Here is a 12,079-nt window from a genome sequence, read left to right on the forward strand (position 1 = left end):
CTTCAGTAAGATACTTTTTCAATTTTCAACATTACATACAAGAATAATTTTAGAGGGCAACATGGTGGTCATGTCTTTAATCCCAGCTTTTGGGAGGCAGAGGCAGGTGGATTTAAGTTCAAGACTAGCCTGGACTACATGGCAAGTTCCAGGCCAGCCATAGTTATATAATGAGAGTCTGTCTGGAAAAAAAAGTTGTACTCAATTAAATCACTATCAAAGAAACAAAATCATGCAGCACATATCCTCAAGAACTTAGCTGATTCTTCAGGACTACAACATAACTCCCACCTTCCAAACAATGGCTACATACCACATACATTGAAACATATTTCCTGATACAGAGCCGGTCTCCCGGATTACTGAGAGCGTTGCTTCAGAGCCACATGCTGGGAAATGACTGGGGATCTGCACTCCCACTCAAACCTGTGAATCTACCCTGTTTATTACTTGGCTGTTGGGCCCTCTCCAAGCTGGCAGTCAAGGCACTCTCTGTCTTTATTACTGATCCCCTCGTCACTGTCCTTCTAGCCACCAACATATCTTTCCTCTTCAGCATTTTGCCTTCCTTTCCTTCTCTTCTCAGCTAGCAAACAAAGGAGGTCTACTTCACAGGTACAGGCATCCAATCAATATTTTTTTTCCTTTCAATTAAAGAATAAAACAACAAAGTGAACCAGGGAGATCTTTGGTTTCTGAGTTGTTTTCATCATAATCGGATACTGAAAGTTTTGCTCATTGTACAAGAAAGACTTTACAGTTTTGTTTTTCTTTCTGTTTAATTTTGAAGTATGGGATGATTGTGGATAGCTACCCTGCAGTATTTGAGGGTTTTTACCATTATAGACCTTTGGGGTTAAAAAGCAAAAAAAAAAAAAAAAAAAAAAGGTGTTTGCCATCTTAAAAGGCAGTCCAGTACTTAAAAATATCATAATTAAATCAGATCTTAAATTAACAACCTTGAGAGAGGTCAGGGCCACAGCATTTTTCTAGCATGCATAAGGCGCTGGTTCAATCCCTGGTATCACACCTTCCCTCCAAAACCTGGAATGGTTACCACCCCTGCCAGCCTATAATCTCAGTTATGTGTGCGGCTGTAGTAGAAGAATCACGAGTTTGAAGTCAGCCTGGATTGCAAAAAGTATTCTCAACAACTCCAAAGAAGACATGTGGCCAAAACGCATGGTAGAAAATGTTTAACATCGATTATTATAGGACTGTGAATCAAAAGCACAGATGGTACTAAATATACAGTGATGACTATGGCAATTACTGTTTTAAAAGGCTTGCTCAAGGCATGGAGAAATATCCCGAACACTGTGGGAAAAGTAGAGGCCTGTGCATTGCGGTGAAAAGAAAAATCAGGGAGTCATTGTGGCAAACAGTAAGGCAGTCCCTTAAAACCTCAGACACAGAATTACAAATAGCTGTGTCACTATAACAAATACTAAGGTAATCAACACAAAAGAGAAAAGGTTCCCAATGTCAAAGGTTTCAGTACAACTTTGGTTGGCCCTGTTGCTTTTGTAGCTGTGGAATGGTGCACATTTGGTGGGAGCAGAAAGGAGCACACGGCACAGCAAACTGCTCATTTATTAGCCAAGAAGCAAAAGGAGGAGGAAGGGACTAAGGCTGCACTGTTCCCTTCAAGGTTATGCCCTCAATGGGCTGAAACCTCCAACCAGGACCCACTTTTTCCCTAGAGCCAAACCTTAAGATAGGAACATTCAATATACAAATGACTCCAAAACACCATGTAATCAATCTGTTTCATTTATGAAAACATAACCTGAAGAAATGACGGTAAGACAAATGTTTATGCACATAGCAGCATCATTTACAGTAGCCAAAAACTAAAAGCAACCCAAGTGTCCACAGGTAAAAAGTAATAACACATGTATACAGTGATTATTATAGTCAGCTTTTAAAGGAAGACATTCTGACTTATGCAATAACACAGTTGAAACTTGGGGACATTATTCTGAGTTAACTAAGCCAGTCAAAAAAGGACAAATGCTGTCTAAGTACACTCATATGATGTGTCCACAGTGTCAGAGTCACAGACACAGAAAGAAGAACCACTGTAGCGAGGGGCTAAGGGTAGCTGGTAATGAGGAGATTGCGTTTAACAGGTCGAGTTTCATCTAGGGAAGGTGAAAAGCACTAAAGACAAACGGCAGAGACGGCTACATGACCGAGTGAGCATATGCTGCGCTACTAAACTGAATCCTTGCAAGTATGATGATGTTTTATGTTTGGTACATCTTACTATAGTGATAAAGTAAACGAAAAGTAAAATTGGTACAGAGGAGAGGAGTATTTACTAGATGTTGGCACTACTGGGCAAACTCAATCTACCAAAAACAAAGGCAAAGGCAACACACATTACATTTACTGACTTAATATTGGTAATTCTGCTAGAGCTCAATAAACAGCATGGAAACACCTTTACTGTGTACTGACCCAAATTCTCTCACCAGGTTCAGATGGAGGTCAGTAAATAGGCTCTCTCATGAACATAACGAATCACTGGATATTCACTCTGCAGCCTGGTAAGTCCTACACCTTTCCTGTTCCAAGTGGTAACAAGTGTTTCCACCTCAAAGGCTGTGTAGTCCCCTAAAACATTGCAGCCCCACAGCCCCTCCCTAAACCCAGCCCACTGCTCAACTACCCCTTTACAAAGAGCCTGGCGGCCTTCTCAAACCCAGCCCTCCCACCAGTCTTCCCCGCCACTTGCTTCATAGCTCCTTATGCTCCTCACTACTTTTCGCTCATTTGCTTCTGGATTGTTCTCCACCCCCGGGATAGAAGCACACAGGACTTTCTCCTTTATGCACCACTGGCTTCTCCGAACATGGGGCATTACCTGACTTACTGAAGGTGACTAGTCAACACAGTCAGAAGAATGAAAAGCTCGATGCTCAAAGCTTTTAAATCCTATTTCCCTCTTGGCCTGGATAGTGTTCTACCTCTTCCAAGTGCTGCTGCAGTCCCAGAGGACACGCCATTGCAGCCACCTTCTCTGGTAAAGGGACCAGACTCCTAGTTTAAAACCAGGGAAAGTTTACAAGGAAGCTCCACACCAGGACTGCCGCTGGAACCCGAGTTTAGCACCTAAAGAGTGCTCAGACTCAGCTTCAGCAAGAGTGAGGGCATCAGTCCCTGTCAAGAAAGGATAAAGATCAAGGAAACACAAAATGTTTTTGACAGTGCTTTAAGGCAAGGCCAAATCATGAACTTTACGAGCATCAGCACACAACACCTATCTAAAACCACGCAAACCAAGGCAGTCGCAGGTCCAAAACACAGAACTTTCCCTACCTAACTTTCAATAAACAGATAATGCTATTTGTCTTTAAAATGCAGCCTAACACGCGAAGACACAAGTTACTTGTCCCAAAAGATGGATACTTTGGAAAACGAGAAGCACAAGATGTGGGAGAAATGCCTGCTTCCAAACGTAAGTAACTTTGAGAAGAATGTCTACAGCCCACTAACGTTCACACCATAAAGCTTGGACGGCTTTTCTTAACTACACTTTAACGTTGCAGTAAATGTATGCCAAAGTTTTAGCGGTTAACACTTTTCGCATAAAAACGAACAACTATAAACAACTTCAGTCAGACACGTGTAATACAGTAAGTGTTAAGTCCCTTACTGCATCTAAGGTCTCTGGTGAGCACCAGAGCCTCAGGGGCTCAGATACAAGGCCAGCCACCCCAGGCCACACGTGTCCCTCCGGCCCTTCTGCCAGGTCCGGGACGCACACAGGTCAGGGACGTGCCCTGGAGACGCTGCCTGCCTCTGACAGAGCCGCCCGAGAGCCGGCCAGGCCAGCCCCTCCAGGGTCCCGCCGCGGTGGCGGGGCGCAGAGGTGGCCAGCGCCGTCCTACCTGAGTTCGGCCCCCAGCTGCACGGCTGCGGGGGTTGGCGGGAGGAGGCGTGGCCTTCCAGCTCGCTGGGCGCACTCCCTCGCGCGCCGGCCGCCACTTACTCTCGGGATCCGCGCCCCGACCAAGTTCGAGTTGCACTTCCGGGGTCTGCAGGGGACTTAAACGTCATTACGCATGCGACGGCCGCCGCGCCAGCCACCCGGAAATGGGCGGGGCGGCACTGCTTCTGTGCCTCCGGCGCTGCCGGCGCTGCTGGAGGGCTGCGGGCCGGTGTTAGCGCAGCTGGCCAACCAGGAAGCCTGGCTGTGGGAGAGAAAGTCTATATTCCCTGGGGGACTGGCCTTAAGCGAATCCCCCTGCCTGAATCCTCAAGATGAGACCGGAGGCCTATGTTAGAAAGATTGCATTTACCACAAATTAAATTAAAGACAGCAGGCTCAAATGAAAGTGCATTGGTATCCTGTTTTTCCAAATACGTTTGAAAAATGCTTCTCTTAAAGGTAGATTAGGAGTGAGCAAAAGACACAAATGGTTTTAATTTTTTACATGCTATTCTGATTTGTTTTTGATTCTGAAACCATTGTTTGCCAGTTAAGCCCAAAGAAACACAGAGCTAAGACTGACCCCTCAGGTAATTGAAGAAAGACTACCAAACCTGCATTTGTAATATTTTCAGAGAGACGGTTTCAGAATTCTTGAAAGTATACTATATCTTACTCACCTAATTTGTACTTCAGCTGCTGCTTCCTTCAGAACAAAGGGCGATGTGACTTATTGGCAACTGCCTTATCTACTAAAATGTCAACAAGAAGAGAGCAAAGACGTGGTCTTGTCCTTTTAAGATATCTTCAACCAAAATATACAATAAGCGTCATTTGAATAATTAATTCTGCACTGTTACACTAATTGGACAAAGAATGTAAAGGAATGCTCTTGAGGGAAAACAACCTACTGAAACAGCCAAGAGTGCCCGGGAGGAAGTCACAGCGCTAAGAATGCTAAGAATTCCTTTCTGGCTAAAGCTCAAGTGATTGGTGGGGTAGAACTTTAAAGTGAGTTCTGAAAACTTTGTATACTGTGAGGAATTGGAATTTTGTGCTTCAGATGGTTTTTTCCAATCATGAAAGCAACATACTTTCATTTTGGTAGGCTGACAACCACGAATAAGTTCATTAAAATAAACCTGCAGGGCTTAAGAGATAACTTAGCTGTTAAGAGCACTTACTATTCTTCCAGAGAACCTGATTTTGGTTCTCTGCACTCACATCAAGTGCAGAGCTCACAAGTGCCTAGAACTCCAGTTCCAGATCCCATGCCTCCAGTGACCTGTGCACACAAGTGGTTCACGTAGACAAACACACACACACACTATTAAGCATTTTTTCTGGCCAACAAACCAATGCAAATAATCCCAATCAGATTGAATTAAAAGATGTCCAGGTTTAATGGATGGCAATACTACCCTGTAGCCCTAGGAAAACATGGAGAGGGGAAGAGGGAAAAGGAGAGACAGGGGGAACAGGAAGACCACATGTTCATTCTCTGGGGAGCAGTTTAAATAGCCTGTGGGAGTGGTCCTGACCTTCCCTGGGGAGTGTTTACCATTTGGCGTGCTTTCTCAGAAGTGGAGTTTGGACTGAGGCAACTTGGAGGGGAATGGAGTTTTCTACCCAACATTCCAAAAATGGATGCCAGAGGGCTGGGGTGAAACCCCCAACTAAATATTCCAGACTCTTTGTATAAAGGGGTGTCAAGGAGCTGAGATGATGATTCTGATCAAACAGGTATGATGAGGCACGTCTTGAAACTATCAGGAACTAAGAGGCTCCCCATGAGGCTTTCAATACAGCATCCTTGAGAAAAAAGAAAAGTGAATAGGGAAAGCAGGGACATTTGGATAAAAGTGTAAAGTAATTTTTAATAATGTGTTAGGAACTATAACAAAAGATAAGTGGCTTGACCTTCCGGTGTCACACGAGATAAAGCCCACGCAAAGATGGAAAGAAGTAAACTTCTATTTCATCCAACAATTCAGAGTGATGCGGGAATGAATGTAACATCAAATTTATAAAGAGACAAGCCAGTCCCTCTGTGTCTTGCTCTGAACACCTGACACACAGAAACAATTGGAGGTTTGGTTATTGCTACTTTAACCCAGTAAGCATGAGAGTTACTTATTATTAAGCAAAAGAAACTGGTATTTCCATAAAAAAAAAAACAACCAGTAGTAAATATTCTTTTCATATCTACTGCTCCAAATGGTCAACAATCAAAAATGAGGTTACATACTGAAAACAGAATGAGTCTTTTTCTTCCCCTCACTGCCCCCTAAATAGTAGATTCCCAAGGGCACAAAAATATTTCCCATAAATCTCTGAGAAAAAAAGGAGACAAAGCAATAAGTGTTGCATGAACCTAGATATTTCTGTTGGAATTACAGTAGCAGTTTGTAGTAGAGAAGCAACTATTAGAAGAGGAGTTATGCACATACGGCACAAATTCTTTCTTTAATATAACACAAAATTTCCCAGTCATTTTCACAACAGCCGTCTATGTTGTCCATGCTACTTTGTTTAGCTGCAGTCTTAATTCTGGGCAGAAGGCAGAATCAGGCTTAGGCAGGCAGAAGAGCATGGCGGATTCCTGCCGCAATACAGAGACAAGTTTTCAGACTGCTCATTGCTCTGCTGTAAGATTTAGCTGTAACTTGGATGAAAAGAATTTCTGTGCTGCACACTCAGTCTCAGAATTAAACTGCTGATTGCGGCTCCAATGTGGACTGCTGTGTGCCTGGAACTGTGAATGGTTCAGGGGCACCAAATGGATCTGAGGCAGGAGCGGCTGCTCCTTTCTGAACTGTGCTGACCTCAGGCAGGAACTACCGTAATTGCCATAATAACAGCGCAGTTAAGGTTTAGACTGGGCAGGACACAGGCAGTACCGTATTACCTGTACATGGTGCAACTTAAGTTTTTAAGAAGTGCTTAACATTTTAAGAAATGCTCCTGGATAGTAAAAAAATTACAGATTCACAATAAAACAGATTCAGACACTGTTGGATGAATGTACGTAGGCTTGGGAGAGAGAAGAAAAAGAATATAAAGAATAAAGTTAATGTCTTAAAAAGAAAAAGGGTAAAGTCTTTAAAGAGACAGAGTACAGAAGTACAGATAGTTATAGATTAAGAGAAATAAAGAAAAATAAGCCACGTAAAAATGGAAAATTCACAGAGAGTCTGGATTATGTACATTGTGTTTTCTTTAAAATTTTTGACTGTGAAGGAGCTAAGTACAGAGAGACATTTCATTATATGGGCTGCCAAGCTAAACCAAAATGGATATAAGGGTATTACGATTTCAAAATTTGGGTCTAAGGATATGATGCTTTGGAGAGGGTCTTCTTTTGTTTTTGCAGAGGATGAGACCCTGTGGATTGCATCTATTCCGATTTGGTATGATAGACCACGCCCTCCTGAAAGGTTGCTGTGAACACCCTCAAAAAATTGCTTCGCTCAATTGCCAACTGAGATGAAACTAGCACACAGGTTATATCATGAACGACCTAATTAACGACGCCCCTATTCAGCAGGAAGCAGTTTGGAGAGAAAAAACTACGCCCATGTTCCCAAATATTGTTTATAAATGTTCTTTTACATTTAAAGGGGGATATGATATAGATATGAATAATTTGCATTGGTATGGATTTTAAGGTCAATTTTGTTATATGTATATGTATTTTTGATCTTGATTAAGGTATTGTGATTGTGTAGTTCATTTAAAAATGTAATGTATAATTAGGAAATATAGGTTGTTAATGGATAATCATCGCTAATAGTTAAGCTTGTAGTCATGTTAATTAGATTTTCTAGATATATAGAGATATATTTCAGTTAGATAGGCATTCTTCATATCTTTCAAAGACTGCAGAATATGGCATTTAAAATATTTTAATAACTTAGGACTTTTCATGACAAGGAGACACGTCTGCTCCTGGCAGCACCAGCTACTTCAAGAGGAAGATGGGCATCGAAGAGGATCCTTATGGAGTTGGATAGTCATTTGGGCAAGAAACTGCTCTTGCCTGGACTGTTGCATAAACTGGACACAGAGAACCCTCAGAGAGAGGACTGCTGAACTTGCCTAAAGGTGAGATGGTCTTTCGGGGTTCCTGATTCATGAAAGAGTCTGCGAGACATTCTGCAGGACACAGCAGAAAATGACTGAACTGTCTTTGAAATTTCCTGCTTCATGGAAATGTCTCTGGATACCATGGGCCTGTAGGCCGAAGATGGATGCCCCAACGGTACAGAGGAACTTTGGGTGACTGTCCAGGCAGCGAGATGTCTCTGTCATTTCTAGAGTTTTCTTATTTCTTGTTTACTTAGATAATATTATATCCTTCTGGAGTCTTTGATGGAGTTGAAGAATGAATAGTTATAGTTTTCCTTAGTTATGATAAGAGATAAAATAGATATAAATATTGTAACTGTAATTCTTACTTGATAACTGTTTTGTTATATGTAATTTTACTATGTTAAAGTTAAAGCCTTTCTTTTTTGTTTAAACAGAAAAAGGGGAAATGATGTGGGAGTGATTTCTTATTAATAAAGAAACTGCCTTGGCCCATTTTATTGGATAGAAAATTAGGTAGGCGGAGTAGACAGAGGAGAATGCTGGGAAAAAGAAGCTGTGTGAGGAGTCGCCATGGTTCTCCCGCTCCAGACAGACGCAGGTTAAGATCCTCCCTGGTAAGCCAGCTCGTGGGCTACACAGAATATTAGAAATGGGTTAGAACAATATGTAAGAGCTAGCCAATAAGAGGCTACAGATAATGGGCCAGGCAGTGTTTAAAAAAATACAGTTTCTGTGTAATTGTTTCGGGGCATAAGCCTGCCATGTGGGAGCCAGGGCTGCCGGAACGTAGCCCTGCCGCTCCTTCAACAACAGACTTTCATTTAAGTTACAAATAAAATTAAACCTATTTTCCATTACTAAAACTCAGCTCTTACATTTTTTGGAACTCAAAGTCATTGAGGAAAATATTCTTTATGAGATGATTTTTAAACAATCTTATTTTACATATTTATTCCAGTTCCCTCTCCCTTCCCTCCTCCCACTCCTTCCACCTTTTCCCCACCCTCACCCCCCCAGCCCTATCCACTCCTCATAGACTGTGAGGCCTGCTATGGGAGACAACAAAATCTGTTACATCACTTGAGGCAGAACCAAGGCCCTCCCCCCATATCTAGGCTGAGCAAGTATCCCTCCATAGAGAATGGTCTCCAAAGAGACAATTCATGCACTAGGCATAAATACTGGTTCCACTGCTAGTGGCCCACAAACTGTCTATGCTACACAACTGTCAACACATTCAGAGGGCCTAGTTCGGGCTTATGCTGGTTCCCCAGCTGTCAGTCTGGGATCAGTGAGCTCTCACTAGCTTGAGTCAGTGGTTTCTGTGGGTATCCACATCATGGTCTTGGCCCCTTTGCTCATAATATCACTCTTTTATCTGTGTGACTGGACTCCAGGAGTTCCACAGTGTGCTTAGCAGTGGATCTTTACATCTGCTTCCATTTGGTACTGGATGAAGGTTCTGTGATAACAGTTAAGGCAGTCATTATGTCAATGTGATTACAGGGGAAGGGCAGTTTAGGCACCCTCTCCACCACTGCTTATATTCTCAGCTGGGGTCATCCTTGTCATTTCCTGGGAGTTGTTCTAGTGCCTGATTTCTCACTAACCCCACAATGGTTTCCTCTTTCAAGATATATTTTTTTTGCTCTCTCTCTCTCTGTCCTTTACCCAACTCAATCTTCTGGATTCCTCATGTTCTCCCCCCCCCATTTTCCCCTCCCAATTATCCTACAACCCTCCCCTCCTTCCCTCATGCTGTGACTAAAGAGATCTTGTCTACTTCCCCATCACTGGGGGATCCATGTATGTCTCTCTAGGGTTCTTCTTGTTTCCTGTCTTCTCTGGGATTGTAGACTATAGGCTGGTTATTCTTTATTTTATGTCTAATATCCACTTATGAGTATGAACATACCATGTTTGTCTTTCTGGGGCTGGGTTATCTCATTCAGGATACTTTTTTCTAGTTCCATCCATTGCTTGAAAATTTCAACATGTCAATATTTTTTTACCACTAAGTAATATTCCATTGTAAAAATGTACCACATTTTCTTTATTCATTCTTGGGTTGAGAGGCATCGAGGTTGTTCCCAGGTTAAGGTTATTATGACTAATGCTGTTATGAACATAGGTGAGCAAATGTTCTTGTGGTATGATTGTGTATCCTTTGGGTATATGCCAAAGAGTGGTATTGCTGGGTCCTGAGTTAGATTGATTCCAAACTTTTTGAGAAACTGCCATACTGATTTCCAAAGTGGCTATACAAGTTTGCACTCCCACCAGCAATAGAAAAGTGTTTCCCTTACTGTTTGGGTAAAAGTTCTATCCCAAGACCCCTCCCATGAGCGTTAGCTCAGTACAGAGTCCACCTCTGAGAAAGCCCTCCAAATGATGACCTCTACCCAGAGATACTCAAGACAATGCCCACGGGGTATTTAAATTGTACCCCAGAGAACAAAAGATTGGTTTTCCTTTCTTCCTTCCAGGTCTCATCTCTGGGAGGCTGGAAGGCCACCTAGGAGTGTTGGTGTCCATTAAATTAGGGCTTTTTCTAATTAAATTTGATTTGGTCTGATTCAAATTATTGCCTTGATGAAGAGGCTTATCAGAGTGCGAAAACATTACATTTACTACTCTGCATTCTCTCCAGCATAAGCTATCATTGTTGATCTTAGCTATTCTGTCTGGTGTAAGATTGATGACAGAAGTCACAAAATAACCCCACACTAGTTCAGAATTATGAATAATAAAGGGTTATTTATTTAGGGAAGACTTACAGATTACTGTCCTAGATAAGAGTCTTCTGCATGAATGGGGAACAGGAACAGAGTCTAGTAGCTAGAAGCGAGAGCTGGAAGCAGGAGAGTGCACACATACTTTACACCTGCATGTACAGTATATGAGACAACACACAAGAAGGCTGGTATCTTAAATGCTATTGGCTGAAGGAGCAGAATGTGCTCCCACAGCACCTCCCCCTTTCGTTTAAATAAGAGAGTTCCAAACCCAATACCAAACTATATACACTAGGAATATATATCAAATATAAGATTAGAATTACAACCAACATAAACAATATTAGCAAGGAACATATACTAAAGGTTTTAATAAACATTCTATCATAAGGAGCCTAAGTCTTGTATTGGAAATATCTTGGCTAGATCATAAGAGGGTGGTAACTATGACTATCTAAACTTCAACCCCATTGAAGGCCTGAGAAGGGAGATAATATTACTTGTGTAGGCAGGAAATGAAATCAAACAGCTTCCAAAGTGAGCAATATATGACAGAGACAATTAACTACCTGAGCAATCACCCAAATTCTCATTTGTAACATTGAAGCAACAAAGTTTTTCTAAAGCCTATAGTAACTGATATACCATTTTTAAAGACAGGAAATTTTTCAAAACTCTCTTATCCTCTCTTGGCAAGATTTGACAGTCTTTCTCCTTGTGTCCTGCTTATTCATTTCTGGATACCATGTACTTTGTCAGTGCTTGAGATATGGGCAGTTCCTTGCACAAAGGCCAATTGTGCCAAGAAGAAAACAAACTCTGAGTAGAGTGTTTTTGCTGCTCAACATTATTTCAGCGGTAGACTGATACTGTCAGGAGAAGTCATGTCTCATGTGAACAGAACCCTAAGTTATTTAAATGCCATGTTCTACAGATCCTTGAAGTGGTTGAAGATTACCTATCTAGACAGAATACAATCTCAATGTATCTAAAGAACCTAATTGATCTGACTGTATGTACAACAAACAAACATGAACAACTATTGACCTATAATATTTAATACCTGTATAACTTAAAGAATAAAACTTCATGTCAGAATATTGAATAATCTGTAAACAAATATGCAACAAATGAGGACAATGACCTCAAAATGTAAACAATGTATAAGTATCTTGATCAGAGTTAAGAGTAGTATATAATGTAATGTGAAAATATATCCTAAAACTTGTATCAATATGCAAAAACTATACCAATGTAAATTATCCATAAATAATAGTTAACAAGTATTCACTCTATTACCCACTATTATTATCCC

General features: G+C 41.5%; 1 protein-coding gene across 8 annotated transcripts in view; it reads right to left on the reverse strand.

Annotated features, from left to right (window-relative positions):
* Positions 1–4,053, reverse strand: part of Arb2a (ARB2 cotranscriptional regulator A) — a 430,019-nt gene extending 425,966 nt beyond the window's left edge. For all 8 annotated transcript variants that reach the window (XM_050122195.1, XM_050122197.1, XM_050122194.1 and 5 more), the window contains exon 1: positions 3,897–4,053. The gene's annotated coding sequence lies outside the window, so the exon portion shown is untranslated. The remainder of the gene's footprint in view (positions 1–3,896) is intronic.
* Between the last annotated feature and the right edge of the window lie 8,026 nt (positions 4,054–12,079).

This window comes from Alexandromys fortis, unplaced genomic scaffold (assembly GCF_014885135.2).
Source record: "Alexandromys fortis isolate MF-2015 unplaced genomic scaffold, M_Fortis_MF-2015_v1.1 scaffold_163, whole genome shotgun sequence".
In the NCBI taxonomy this organism is placed as follows: domain Eukaryota; kingdom Metazoa; phylum Chordata; class Mammalia; order Rodentia; family Cricetidae; genus Alexandromys; species Alexandromys fortis.